The following is a 16,028-nucleotide window of genomic DNA, read 5'->3' as shown; positions in this document are numbered from 1 at the left end:
CACAGCTTGTAGTCATGTGTAAAAACATAATTAGCAACACTTCCCAATCAAATGGCTTCCTCCACCCTCCTCCACCCGCTCCAGCAGACAGCCAGCGGTGGGATGATTAAGCCAAAATGTGGGATAAATAGAGAGATAAACTGATTGGTGTCATCGCGGCTATAAATCTCAACAAGTCGGAAATGAAGTTTGGAACAGAAATATTATTAGAAATCAGACAGTGATGGACGAGCTGGAGGAGAGAAACACAGGGAGAGAGAAAGAGAGAGAGAATAGAAAAAAGGTGAGGGTTTTCACAACCAACACACTAAAAACGCTCATGATAATCACTCCGACTGATGATCTGAGCACGACTTAGTAGAAAAATACAGCAAATTGAGGTTGCTCTTTCAGATTTGACTTACTACAAACAATTTGTAGATTTATAATAAAAAACTTTCCTCGTTGAGAGCATCATTTCAATAATATTTAACCCCTTCAGACCTGAATTATGTTCCAAGTTTCTGAAATATGTAAAAGTACTTTTTTGCAGTTCCACCTATAAATGAGACCAAATTATAATAACAAAAATGCAACACCCCTTCAAGTACAGTACAGTTGAAGTCAGAATTATTAAATCGCCTGAATTATTAGCTCCCCCGTTTATTTTTTTCACCAATTTCTGTTTAACAGAGAGAAGACTTCTTTAACACATTTCTAAACATAATAGTTTTAATAACTTATCTCTAATAACTGATTTATTTGATCTTTGTCATGATGACAGTAAATAATATTTGACTAGATATTTTTCAAGACAATTTTATAGAGCTTAAAGAGACATTTAAACGCTTAACTTTAATTAGGTTAACTAGGCAGGTTAGGGTAATTAGGCAAGTTATCGTGTAACAATGGTTTGTTCTATAGACTATTGAAAAAAAATATAGCTTAAAGGGGCTAATATTGACCTTAAAACGGTGTTTAAAAATAAAAAAAAAGCCGAAATAAAACAAATAAGACTTTCTACAGATGAAAAAAATATTATTAGAAATACTGTGAAAATTTCATTGCTCTGTTAAACATCATTTGGGAAATATTTAAAAAAGAAAAGAAAATTAAAAGAGGGCTAATCATTTTGACTATAACTGTGTGTGTTTTATACATATTAATAGACATTATAGGTCAGAACAGTTGTACTTCCCGAACATTATACCAACATAAAATACAAAAAACATACACGATCAATGGTATAACCTTGACATTTATTTTCGAATTCCCAAACATTACGATTGTTACATTTTTACTTTAATTTTGAGGATTTTGTTTTACAGCCCTTACATGAGATAGATATCCTGAGATATTTCCATCTGCTATATGTTCAAGAACCTCGAGATCTGTATATTCTGCAATTGTTTCAGCAATGAATCAGTACATCGATATTGTTTTTTTTTTTCCATCAGCGTCACTAGAGATTTACTTTCAGTAACAGATCTTGAACCCATTGTCTATCCTAATGGACAGACATTTGATTTTTATAAAAATCCTGATCTAAAGCTTGCAAGGTTACAAAAGATTTTAAACTTTAATTATGTTGGCTTGAGAAAGCCAACTTACTGTTATACTCTGTTCTCAAAACCAAATGTACTGTATCTCCTCCTAGGCCGTTCATGCTTCATTCAGTTTGGTCAAAATGTGCCTTCTGCATTTAGGATTGTTGCTATGTCTCCTCATGCCAATCAGACTTCTCGTTTTTGAATAAAAAAAAAGGTAAATATTACATTAATAAAACAGGCATATAAAAAAAATTATACAAGCCCCAAATTTGGCCAAAAGCTGTGTTCTGCGTTAGATTTTGTTGCTCTATCTTTTCAGGCTTATAAGAATTACAGTTTTCCAATAAATACGTTTTAAGCATTATTTTCAAGTTTGACTTAAACTTCATATTTTCACAGATGGCAAGCCATTTTTGCATGTTCACTTTCACATTTATTAAGCATGATATTTTCAATAAAATATGCCAAGCCATTTTTACATAATGTCCAAGTCCAGTTTTTGACTGTTATTGAGAAATCGGGGTTAATTTATATCACTCATATTGACAAGAGGCTTCAATGTATCATTACTAAGCTGTCAAATGTCCTTATAGCAACAAAAACAGGCTAACCTAGCAACTATTTAAATACAGCAATATCTCTACATCAGAACATCACAGGGACCTGGGACCACTCACTTCTTTATAATCTCCTAATTTATAATCTTTTAGTCTTTTTATACACACAAGTCAGAATTATTAGCCCCCTTTGATTTATTTATTTTCTTTATCTTTTTAAAATATTTCCTAAATGATGTTTTACAGAGCAAGGACATTTTCATAGTATCTCTGATAGTATTTTTTCTTATAAAGAAAGTTTTATTTCGGCTAGAATAAAAGCAGTTTTAAATTTTTAAACACCATTTTAGGGAAAAAATTATTAGCCCCTTTAAGCTTTTTTTTTTTTCAATAGTCTAACAAACCATCGTTATACAATAACTTACCTGATTACCCTAACCTGCCTAGTTAACATAATTAACCCAGTTCCGCCTTTAAATGTCACATTAAGCTGTATAGAAGTGTTTTGAAAAATACCTAGTCAAATATTATTTACTGTCATCATGGCAAAGATAAAATAAATCACTTATTAGAAATGAATTATTAAAACTATTATGTTTAGAAATGTGTTAAAAAAAATCTTCTCTCCACTAAACAGAAATTGGGGGAAAAAATAAACAAGGGAGTGAATAATTCAGGGGGCTAATAATTCTGACTTCAACTGTATATATATCAGTAGAGATCAGTAGATCAGTAGAGCATGAAAAAAATTGCATTATGGCAAGTAATGTTATTGTACTTTTACTTGAGCATGATTTTTATTTTGAAGTTCTCTTTCAACCACTGATGTAAAAAGCAGTAATGTTGCAGTATTAACTCACCTGATTATTTATGCGCTCTTATAAAGTTAATTATTTAATTAAACATAATAACTTTAAATAGCCTCACTACTTCTGTTATATCTCATCTCTGATTTTTTAACCTATACAAAAACTCATACAAGATCCAAACACACCAATTACAACCAGTTCCCCATCAAGTCCTATTTATTTTTTCCATGTTTGTAAAGTGATTTTACTCCAATAAACAGTACAGTTGAAGTCAGAATTGCCACTCTTTGATTTTTTATTTTCTTTTTTAAATATTTCCCAAATTATGTTTAATAGTGCAAGGAAGATTTCACAGTATGTCTGGTTACATATATTTTTTTTTCTGGAGAAAGTCTTATTTGTTTTATTATTAGAATAAAAGCCGTTTTTAATTTTTTTGAAAAACATTTTAAGGTTAAAATTTTTGCTATAATAATAAGCTTTTTTTTTCAATAGTCTACAGAACCAACCACCATTATACAATCACTTGGCTAATTACCCTAACCTGCCTAGTTAACCTAATTAACCTAGTTAAGCCTTTAAATGTCACTTTAAGCTATAGAAGTGTCTTGACGAATATCTAGTCAAATATTATTTACTGTCATCATGGCAAAGATAAGTTACATCAGTTATTAGAAATGAGTTATTAAAGCTATTATGTTTAGAAACGTGTTGGAAACATCTTCTCTACGTTAAACAGAAGTTTTGGAAAAAAAAAAAAACAGGGGGGCTAATAATTCAAGGGGGCTAATAATTCTGACTTCAACGGTATGTGACAATACAGAAGAAAAACAGCACATTGCTTATTTTAAGTGAATCCAGACATTATGGATAGCCTACATAAATCACATTAAATCTAAAATATTATTTTGGGGGGTCTTTTTTCTCTCACATGCAGAAGAATTTAGCAAAAATGTCCACATACTGTCCTGAAGATATGACTGCGGCATTAAAGAGCTTTCATTTGTGATTATAATTCATTGGTTTGGGCTCCTCTCTGCATCTTTTCACACACTGGGGGCTGTTTTGGTTTTTGTTTCCCACCCCGCAGAGTGATCTATTAAACGTGGGGCCGTCTTAAATATCCGCTCCCCTGTCTGCACTCTGATAGGCCACAGAGAGCCTCGCTAGTCTAATTTTCTGCCAGGGATGCAGGCACCGTACCCTGGGGCTGCGAGCCTTTATTGGTCTGGGAATGGTTTCTCTAGTCTGGGCTATGTGCTGTTTTTTTGCTGGATGTCTGAGAGCTGTCGAACCAGCCAGGAAGACAATGATGGAGACGATCTGACTATTTCAGGGATGTTCAGCAAGTGTATGTGGGTTTAATGAATAGGGTTTGGCTTTGGATTTCAGAGGTGCGTAGCTGTTGTTGAGATAACACAGAACTGAATATCACATGTAAAATGAATGCCTGTACAGAGCTGGGCAATATGACAAAACATCGTAAATCACAATAATGATATATGATGAGATCTTTACTTTTTCTGTATATTTAAATATCAATTATTATTTTATATATATCTAATGTGCACATTGAAAGGTCATTTCTGTTTTACATTTTAAAGTATGTAGTCTAAGATGTATTCCTTTATTTGTCATTTTTGACACTTTATTTTGTATTTTTGGCAAATGATTGATTCAAAATGTCGAAACATAGAATAAATATTAATGAAATATAAAATGGATTTCAAAAACTAATTAGTACAGGCCAAGAAGAAAAGAAAATATCTCTAAATAAAACGCAAAATGCAAAACATCATACTTTCAAGCTTAAAAATTGTACATACTTGATAAGAAATACCAGCCTGATTTCATGAGAAAACGTAAGTATTTTTTGTTTTGCCAGTTTAGTGGCTAATTCGAACACATTCGTGTCAAGAGTTAAGTTGTACGAAATTGTAAAATAAAAAGAAGGTGTGGCACCTAACCCCAGCCCTAAACCCAACCATCATTGGGGGATGAGCAAGTCAAAGTAAATTGTACAAAATAAATCGTATAAATTCATATGAATTAGCCACTAAATCAAAAAATTATAAATTGTCGTGAGATTGTGCTGGAAATACATACTTGATGAAAAACTTTGACCATAATTTTGTAGTCTTTGCCTTTCCCAAAAAGTCACACACTCTAATAACAAGTTAAACAGACTTTATATTTGATTACAGCTTACTTACATTGTGGCATCATTTCAATATGCTTCCACAATATCACAACATTTATTCCCATCCAGAATTACATGCTGTTTTTTTTTGCCAGGATCTTGTGTGGAGAAGCGCAAAGTCTTCTCCAGCACATTCCAAAGATTCTCAATAGGGTTAAAGTCTGGACTGTGGTGGCCAATCAATGTGTTAAAATTAAGTCTTGCGTTCCCTGAACAGTTCATGATTCCTTGAGTTCCCTTCACATTGTGCGTTTAGGGATGCTCTCGTTGTCTCTATTAAACATAGCTGTGAGTTTTTTATAATTTGATTTTACCAGACGTTTAAGGGATCTCTGAAGCACCGAAGCACCCGGAGGAAACCCACGCGAAAGCAGGGAGAACATCCAAACTCCACACAGAAACGCTAACTGACCCAGCCAAGGCTCGAACCAGTGACCATCTTGCTGTGAGGCGACAGCACTACCTACTGCGCCACCATCTCTGATCTTTATCATTCTAAATTTTTTCCAACATTTCTTCCTTTAACAGCCTACTCTACCCGATGGTTGACCATATTTTGACTGTTTTAAATTAGGACTGTTAAATTCATTTAAAGAATGACTGTTTTAAATAATGGTTTACAAAATAATCAAACAAATATGATCCTGTTGCACCACTACACTTGATTTTGGTTTTATTGTAAAAATAAAAAATAAATAAATAAATAAATAAATAAAATAATAAAAAAAAATGTTTTTCCATGACATTCTGAAATATTTTATGGCATACTTCAAAAAACAAAGAGAATTTTTTTTATAATGTTTTTTAATAATGTTTTATGTTGGTCATGTTTTTAAATAAATTGGTCTTACACTTTATATTTTCAGATTTTTCATTGTATATGTATTGATTCAGTTACTTCTACCATAAATCGACATATCAATCATTTGGTAGAAGCTGACATTTTAGAAATTATGGAATGTGTTGAAAATGAAATACATTCAGTGTGTTAACTAGCAACATTAATTGTTAAGAAATGCAATCCAAATATTTTTTGCATGGTGGACATTTAAGGGGTTAACAAACTCACAAATCTGCTCAAAAATATTTGTGAAAAATATTTGTGAAGAGATATGAGCCATTAGATATGCCTATGACATTAACATTCACACACACACTCCCAACATGTCATAACTGACAAATATTTGATCAGAGTTTGTTGTGCTAAGTGAAAAAATTGTTTTAATAAGTTAACTTGGCAAATGACTATGGGATAAGCAGGATAATCAATGGCTTGTTGTGGATTTTAAATGCTCTTCACATTAGGTGTTTTTTTTAAAATATAAAATCATTTTACGCATGGCAATCTATTGATCATCTTTGACTTAATATTACCAGTGTGAGGCTGAATACCAATAAACTTGACATTTATTATCATGCTGAAAGCGGCAGCAGTTTACCTCAGATCTTGAAAGTAAAATAACTAGCAAACATACAGTTTGCATTACACATTAGAACTGTGAACCAAAATATCCATCACATTTAGCATGTGATTTTAATAATGTTAAAAAGGTTTAATATTTATAAATGATATTGTAAACCTGTTCATTTGGGAGTGCAGTACACTTTTCTGAACTTCTGTGGTGTTAAAAATATTTAATCCAAAAAAATAAAAATAAAATTCTGTCATCATTGACTGTTTCCAAACCAGTTCCAGTTTTTTTTTTGCTGTTCTGAATACTGATGAATACTAAAAACCTGTAACCATTTACTTCCATAGCAGAAAAAACAAATACTATGGAGGTCAATGGTTACAGTTTTCCAACATTTTTCAAAATATCTTCTTTTGGGTTCAACAGAAGAAAGAAATTCAAACTGGTTTGGAACACAAAGGGTAAATTTTCAGGTTTGGGTGACCTATCCCTAAAAATGTTTTTGTCATGTTACTGTCATATATGATGCATACAGCCATATTGCTTGTCACTGGAATCTTGTTGTTTAAGGGCACATTGTAAATCTGTCCACATATAATTGAGCCAGAAAAAAAGGTGACACTGGCTGTTGATGAAAACATGTTAGGTTTGAATCAATGTTTTAAACAAATTTTCTCCCTTGGCGTATCAGTGTTTGTTTAAAAAAAAAAATTAATAGATTGTTCTAAAAGTGTGAATAAAAGTATGCACAATGACCATGATGCAAGTAGGCTCAACTACAGTACAAAGCTTAAAACTGTGTCTCCCTTCCTGGATCTAAAGAGACACCATTGCTAATTAGATTAGGGAGGCAGCTTCCAATAAGACTGAATCCAATTATGATTTTAATATACTGGATGAGATATACCCAATATGTAGTATTGATTGCGTATAGTTTTAATTTAAATTTTTTTATTTGGGGGGGGGGGGGGGGTGGGGGGGGGTATAATAGACAATAGAAGACTGAAAAGGCTGCTTGATCTGATCAATCTGAATGTCTTTACTGCAACATTCAGATTGTAGAGTCAGAATTTGGCTACTGGTGGTGTGATGGTGTGAAGAAGATTTACTTGGCACACTTTAGGCCACTTGGTATCATCTGAGCATGATTTATAAATATTGCTGCTGACCATCTTCATCCCTTTATGACCACAGTGTGTCCATCTTGTGATGCTACGTACTTCAAACAGAAGAGAATGTCAATAAACAAAGCTTGAATCATCTAAAACTGCCATATTGAACCTGACAATGAGTTTGTCGTACTCAAATAGCCTCCACAGACTCCAGATTCCAATAAAGCTCCATTGGGATGTGCTGAAACAGGAGATTCACATCAAGAATGTACATCACACAATCCTGCAGCAACTCTGCGTTGTTATCATGTCAATTTGAGGCAAAATATTTTAGGAGTGCTCCCAGCTCCTTGTTGAATCTGTGCCACAAAGATTAATTCATTACAAACTGTAGCAAATGAAGTGGATAACTGCTTCTCAATCCTCTTCTTGCTAATACAAGTATTAAAGTAGTTTTTTTATTTAAAGGGCACCTATTTTACCTCTTTTTCAACATTTAAGATGAGTCTTTTGTGTCTCCAGAATGTGTCTGTAAAGTTTTAGCTCAAAACACCCATCAGATTATTTGTTATACCTTTTAGAATATCGGATTTTCTGCTCTGAACACAATGTAGCTGTGTTTGTGGCCTGAGCCTTTAATACTAGTTCTCCCCAACCACCGATCCCCTGTCAGAGTGTGCCTCAGTCTGCTCCTCGGCTTCGTCAGATAAACAGCACAGTCACAGACATAAAGGGAAGCAGATTTCATGTAACGTTTGTAAGAAATAGTACAGTAAGAACTTTCCTAATAGTTATTTGATGTATTTGCTGTGGAGTTGCAATGATACTCCACTAACCAGGATAGAAGCGTCTTCTTTTATAACTGTACTGACATGTGGCTGTGGTGATAAAGTAAAGATGGTAAAATCGATATAATTCATTACAAACATTTTTAAAAGGCTGTAATTACAAACATGCACTGTTTTAAAAACATTTTAAACTTGTAAAACTCATTCTTGATCACATTTGATGATGATTGATGATCACAGAGAGCTGAACAGATCTTTTAAACTCAGTTGCTTTGTGTATCTTGTTGATATGATTACACTTGTTACTACGGAGACATGTTAATACACGGCTGTCAATCAATTCGGTGGGCGGGGAAATCGCATTCTTACATCAAGTTACGGTCGGCCTCAAAATGGGAGAGATTTGAATCCTACTTTAATATCAGGAAATAAAAAAAGAGACTTATTGTGTTTATATCACTCCAATATGACTGTGGACACACTATATACCTGCACAGAGTTCTGTCCAAACAGCTTACAAAAGATGATTTTCATCATAGGTGCCCTATAAAGTTTGCATGAAGTGCTTTGAAATGTACCATTACATTAATGTGTGATGTAGTAAGACTAAATTCCTATCTAAATGAATAAGACAATCTTGAAATATTCAAAAACTGAACTCGCAGTTAAATTACACATTTTTAATCAGCAACAAAACTGCACATTCACAAATACTGGCATGACACTAACCTCCTTTATGGTGGTTTCAATGGTAAGTGGAGGATGTGGTTATATACACTAGAACAGGGGTCTCAAACTCAAATTGGCGGAGGGGGCCATATCAGTGACTGACAATTCAAAGGAAGGCCACTTTAACATTCTAGCACACAAAAAAAGAGGAAACGTGATGTAATTGATGCACTCAGACATTCGTCCCCAGAGTATCAAAGCTCCTTTTTTTGTGTCTGGTTGTGCATATTGAAAGGGTAGTTTAAATTGCTGAAAATACTACAGTTTAATAATAGGCATAACAACAATAATAATAATGTTTCAATCTATTGTTGCTAAACCAAAAGTTTAACGAATATTGTAAGACAATGGGCCCTATTATACACCTGGTGCAGTGCGGCGTAAGGCGCGACACGATTGTTGTTTGCTAGTTTCAGCTCGGAGCAAGAGTCGTTTTGATGTTTTGCACAACGCTGCTTAAATAGCAAATGCATTTGCGCTCATATATGCACCCATTGACGTTCTGATCTAAAAAGGAGGTGTGTTAAAGCTCATTGCTGGCACGTTGCTATTTTGAGGAACTAAATTAGACTGTACAATAGACCAGCTAAGAGGAGGTCTAAAGTCCAGCTCAGTGCGCATTAGTTGTGCGCCTCCCTTACACATTGCTTAATACACGCTGAATGTACAGCTATACACAAATATCTTTACAAAAAAATAAATTAATTAAAGGATTAAAATATTGCAAAAGTTATTATTTTCTGTGCTTTGAACTTTTTACTCAAAACCACAAGTGTATATGCGACTGCACAACAATGATAGTGATTCAAAAATATATGTTTTGTTGGGTCGAATCTCGTTATATTTTTGACTTCAGTTGGGGGCCAGATGGAGGAGGAGGCAGGGCCTCAAATTGGCCAGGGGGCTGGCAGTTTGAGACCCCTGCACTACAAGAACAGAGGCAAAACCTGAGCAAAGACTACATTACGATATTGGAAGGACATAATATTTGATGGGATGTGCTGTACTATATTTTTCCTGTCAAAATCAATGCAGGCACATGGAGATCACCAAGTGACAGGGTTTACCATAAGAAACAAGTGAATCTGTACAAGCCGCTCCCCCCACAGAAGCATGTGATCGGCTATTTCAACCAGAAGATTTCCTTCACTGTGGCTGACATACCACTTTTACGCATTACACTTTTCCCCATTCATTGTAAAGTCAGTGAACCGTTGCAGACATGAAGACAAATAAAGACATAGAGTAGCTCCTCCCTCTTAAAAAAAAAATAGTCAATAGCATTTTGGTTTTCTATTTATTTCTTCAGATCGTCACCTTGCAAGTTTATTGTAGCCAGTATAACACTCTCATTTACCTGGGTCAGAGTCACCCGAGGTGACTTCATTCCTAATAGAAGAAAGGTTTTAAAGGGATTCCTATACGCCATGAATGAAGAGGAGATGGATCAAGAACAGTCAGAAAAAACACCCAAAAAAGTTACAAAAATAAAAAAATCTTACTTCCAACTATTAAAAATAGATTCAAGATATCCAAGATATGACTGATAGTTCTTAAATAAAATAAAGACACGAAAGATGGAGTTATATTCAAAGTTCAATGTTATCATGACGACCTAATTAAAAATGCTCGACTCTGCAGTTCTCATTTCATATCAGGTATGTTCACGCTATGCTAAATCATATACATTACTCGTTTTTGATTGCAGCAATGATTTCAGCAAATACAGTTAAATGTGGTTAATTAAACTACGGCAGACATCCCAATTCTCCCGGAAGTTGCGGGAGTATCCCTCAAATGCATAGACACTCCCGGATGCCCCGGAAATGAACGATAATCTCCCGGAAATCGCGCGCTTCCTGCCCGGTCCTTAAATACGTTGCACAGCCCTCTCTCCACCGCATCCCTCGTAGCTCTTAAGGTATGTCGCGCGCAACTCACACTTACCACTCTTCAGGTAATGTTATGCCACATGACGCACGCAACTCTCACCGCTCTTCGGGGACATCTCCCGCGCACACGCCCCCCTACCCAGATACGTTGCTCACTCAACGCACCCCCCCCCCCCCCACCACCACCACCACCGCCCCGCTCTTCAAACACCCAATATCCCGCTACCTCCCGCAAATCAACTCTGTATCCCCCGGAAATGACTTTTCCCAAGTTGGGATGTCTGCTACGGACACTGTATGCTTGGAATGAAACGTGAAAGTGTAAGTTCACAAACCCTGCCATACAGCTGCAGTTCGCAGAATGCAGTTGTTTTGCTTGTTGATGATAACCCAGGCCTTATACAGTTCCGTCTTTTTTCTTTGTCTTTGACTAGGCAGAACTTTGGTTTTTAGCACTACAAAGTTTTGAATCTGGTAATCATGGAACCTTATTTCTTGCATATGACCACACAGAAAAAAATTGTTGGCATACAAAGACTTGTAGGCCTTTAACTTCTCTCTTGTAAAATCACTTGGAGTTTCATTAGAGTTGTATATTTGGGGCTGAATGCTTGGCCATTTTGACTTATCCAATATAAATTGGGAGGGTGCTATTGCAAATGGACCTGTCAGACAAACGCTGCTTGCTTTAACGTTAATTTTACAGAATAACTGTGCTTATTACTGGGTGACAAGCTGTTATAACACGCTGAAAGCATTATGTAAATAATATGTATAATATATAATCAATATAACTTATCTCTAATACAACAACAAACTCTGTACCGCATCAGATGTCATTTCTTAACTGTAAATGCTAGCGCTTCCGGTTTTTTTTTTTTGCAACCTCGCTGCGCGCGGGTCCTGATTGTTTACAAACCGGTAATTCGTCTATAAAGCATTTGATTGGTCAGAGGATTTGATGAGAAACTGAAGTTTAAGGTGATGACAAAAAAAATCATTAATCAATATAAGTAACAAACTGCACACTTTGAATATTTATATCTTCTAATAGCTAATTTTGTCGATCTATTGGTGCATTTTATATAGATAGATAGATAGATAGATAGATAGATAGATAGATAGATAGATAGATAGATAGATAGATAGATAGATAGATAGATAGATAGATAGATAGATAGATAGATAGATAGATAGATAGATAGATAGATATCATATATAGATATTTAGACTAAAATACTGATCCTAAAAAAAGTTAATTTAGATTTTACGAGGACATTATTACATTTAGAATATTTAAGCAGGTCTTTTACACTAAAGTATATTATTAGCACAAGCGTTTTTTGCTGTTGCCCAAATTTCATTTTTTTAACACCATCAAAGATTCCTTGGCACCCCCAAACTGGAGCACACACCTGCTGCAGATGGGACAAGGGTGAAAGAGGCAGGAGCGGCCGTGCTGATGGACAGACCGCGAGAACACAAGGAGACATTGTTGAGGATTCAGTCAAGGTCACCCGCACAACACTGTGCCAACTCTCCTCCACAAATACAGCACATACCATGCAAGATCCACTAATAACCTCTGCAAACCAAACATTCACATCCACACACTGACTGCGCACAATCATTGTGCCTGACTTGAAATAAAGAAATAAGATGAGAGAATATTAAATCTTTAATCACCCTAGTGAAACTTTCAGGTCCGTTTGGGCAAGAAAGATTCACAGCAATTCCTGAAAATATAGGATAAGAAACAAATCCTTAACCATCAAAATACACATCACTTATTATTTATAATTATTCTTTCATTATAAATACAGTTTGACATGTTTCCTGTTCATTTTGATGTGGTCACTTCACTATGTGGTTGGGTATGACCCATTATTATTATTATTATTATTATTATTATTATTATTATTATTATTATTATTATTATTATTATTATTATTATTATTATTATTATTATTACTATTATTATTAGTATTAGTATGTGTCAAAGACTTTTGAAAACACATTTTTCTTATTACACACTTTTGGAACTGAATTTAGTTTAAAATGAATATTTGCACACATTAAAGCATTAAAGAGCCCCTATTATGAGTTTTGATAATGACCTTTCATGTACGATGGCTCTAAGTGAAGTGAAATAACCAGCTAAGGCTAAAATCTGAAAGTGCACCTTGTTTAAAACTATTGATTCATCTATAAAAGAGTCGACTCAGAGCTGTTTGAATGAATCACTGCTGTAACAAATCTTTAGCCGTACCGCAAAGATGAGGCTGTGAAGAGTCAGTGGCTGAAGTTTATTTTTGAAAAAATACCTCAGCATTATAGCCCCAGCCTTGTGCCGTGTTCCTGTCAATTTTCTGACAAGTGCTTTAGCAATAAACATCTTTATTAAAGGAAGCTGTTTGTTAAAGGGAGAATCAGAAAAAACTATTGATGTGTGGGACTTGGCGATGCAGTGGCGCAGTAGGTAGTACTGTCTGCTCAGAGCAAGAAGGTCGCTGGTTCGAGCGTCGGCTGGGTCAGTTGGCGTTTCTGTGTGGAGTTTGCATGTTCTCCCTGCATTCGTGTGGGTTTCCTCCGGGTGCTCTGGTTTTCCCCACAGTCCAAAGACATGCTGGGGTGAATTGGGTAGGCTAAATTGTCCGGAGTGTATGAGTGTATGAGGGTGACAGGCCCAGACGACAGGCCGGCCTGAATGTGTAAAAAAGTCGTTATCATATGGACAAGTCTAAAATGGCTTGTTTCAAAGAGCCGAACCCGCAACCAAATGGGACTAAGGCCAAAGAAGAAGAAGATATTGTAGTCAGTGGTTTATTTCACTGTAGCGACCCCTGATAAATCAGGGACTAGACTAAAGGAAAATTAATGAATACATTTTTAAAACCTGAGATTTTGGGGCAGGAGTACATTCATCCAGACTCCCAAATCATGGAGAACATATTATATCCATGTCTATGGCAGCGCACAGTGTATTTATAGGAAAAGAACTGAATGTCAAGCCGAAAGCTTTCTTTACCGAACTTGAAGTTTCTTACAATAATATGAAATCTTGCATAAACTTTCAAAACTGGATTTCTTTTTTCACAAGCTGTTAAAAAAACAAAATGTTTTACTCTTGAACAATGATTCTTTGGGTCGTAAAACAGATCTGGAACAAGAAAATAGTCTATGGATTTTAAATGTATTATAAGTAATGCACAAAAATCCAAGTCCTGAACGCAAACGATAAACAAACTCAAATAACACCGACAGATCCCGCTCCAGGGGAAAAACAGCAGCAGCCAGCATCCGCTTCTCGTTTGTAATCGTTGATCACTTTTAGCCTCATTATGACATGCTTTGCTGCCAGCCTCTATGCAAAACAATTATCAAATCTATAGTCCCATTTCTCATCACGGTGTGAAGCGATGTCAAGTTAGTATGGTAATTTCATACCCCAGAACAGTCCGGTGATCTGTCTTCCTGGCAAGAATGATTTCAGACTCTTCCAGAGTCCTTTTATCCTGTCCGGTCTCTTCTTTTTGGATGGCCTCCAGATGTCAGCAACATAGGGAGAGTCCACACTTCTCCATGGTGTCTGACACTTCTCACAGCAGTGATAACAGGCCACAAAATCGCCCTTCAACTGTCCACACTCCTGCTGATGTCACAGGGAAATTATGGCTGCTGGGAATCTCCCTCTGACCCAAACCGATAACTGGCAGTTTTTATCAGAGAATCAGCCTTTAAAGCAGCGGTTCACCCAAAATATGTTCATTTCTACCATGTTCATTTTCTACATGTTCCAAATGCTCCCCTGCCTTTATGATTCTTCAGGTTTTTCCTTTGTTTTCCACACACAAAAAAAGGATGCAATTGTTTAAAATTGGACTATTGGTTAACTGAACTAAAATGTGACACTGGACCACAAAACCATTTTTTTGTTGAACAGGTATATTTTTTGGCAATGGCAGTAGTATAGTACAGTAGTATACATAGTACTGTATAGTATAGTAGACTGTAAAAAATGCTGGGTTCCACACAATCGATTTGTGTTTGGGACAACATGAAGGAATTACGTTAAAGTGTTAGTTTTTACAAATTTAAGTGAATTGGACATAAATCTATTAAGTTATTGCCCCAAAGATCTCAGCAATTGTGTTGTTTTATGAAGCCCTCCTCTTTCAGTTAAGGTCTACCTCAGAATTTTTTTCAAAAAATGTTTGTTAAATTAATATAAAGATTATTATGTTTATGTAAACACTAAATGAGGGTGTCACAGATGTGCAGTGGGTAGCACGACTGCCTCACAGCAAGAAAGTCGCTGGTTCGAGCCCTATCTGGGTCAGTCTTTGGACAGTCCAAAGACATGTGGTATAGGTGAATTGGGTAAGCTAAATTGTCCGTAGTGTATGAGTTTGAATGAGTGTGTACGGATGTTTCCCAGTGATGGGTTGCAACTAGAAGGGCATGTGCTGGGTAAAACATATTCTGGATAAGTTGGCAGTTTGTTCCACTGTGGTGACACCAGATAATTAAAGGGACCAAGCCGAAAAGAAAATGAATGAATAAATTGGCCGGAGTATGTGTGTGAATAAGTGTGTATGGGTTTCCCAGTGTTGGGTTGTGGCTGGAAGGGCATCCGCTGTGTAAAACATATGCTGGATAAGTTGGCGATTCATTCCACTGTGGCAACCCCAATCTAATAAAGGGACTAAGCCAAAAATAAAATGAATGTATGAATGAATAAACACTATAAATGAAGAGGACTTCTCTCCTCCTAAATTGCCGGGTCTGAGATAGCAGTGCAGCAGGTCTCTTGCCCTATTTATTTCAGCCATTAACCCTGCCGGTAATCTGGAGGATTGTAAACTTTAACCATGCGTGAACACAGCAGCACAGATATAGGCAATGTGTCTGAATGGTAACAAACTCAACTGATAAAAGACAAAGCCTGCCATTCTCCAACTCTCATGCAAAGCACATACAGTCATCAATAATTAAGAAGC

General features: G+C 35.6%; 1 protein-coding gene and 1 long non-coding RNA gene across 5 annotated transcripts in view; one reads left to right on the top strand and one right to left on the bottom strand.

Annotated features, from left to right (window-relative positions):
• The window catches only part of lmx1al (LIM homeobox transcription factor 1, alpha-like), an 84,114-nt gene that overhangs the window by 54,622 nt on the left and 13,464 nt on the right, over positions 1-16,028 (bottom strand). The gene's annotated exons all lie outside the window — the stretch shown is intronic.
• LOC147846062 (uncharacterized) lies at positions 1,160-5,423 on the top strand. The gene is made up of 3 exons (XR_015481306.2): positions 1,160-1,887; positions 2,026-2,479; positions 3,391-5,423. It is a non-coding gene; the product is annotated as an uncharacterized LOC147846062 (long non-coding RNA).

This window comes from Danio rerio, chromosome 3 (assembly GCF_052040795.2).
Source record: "Danio rerio strain M-AB ecotype USA chromosome 3, GRCz13ab, whole genome shotgun sequence".
NCBI lineage: Eukaryota > Metazoa > Chordata > Actinopteri > Cypriniformes > Danionidae > Danio > Danio rerio.
The sequence above is the reverse complement of the archived record's forward strand: the minus strand, read 5'-3'. Positions and strand labels throughout refer to the sequence as shown.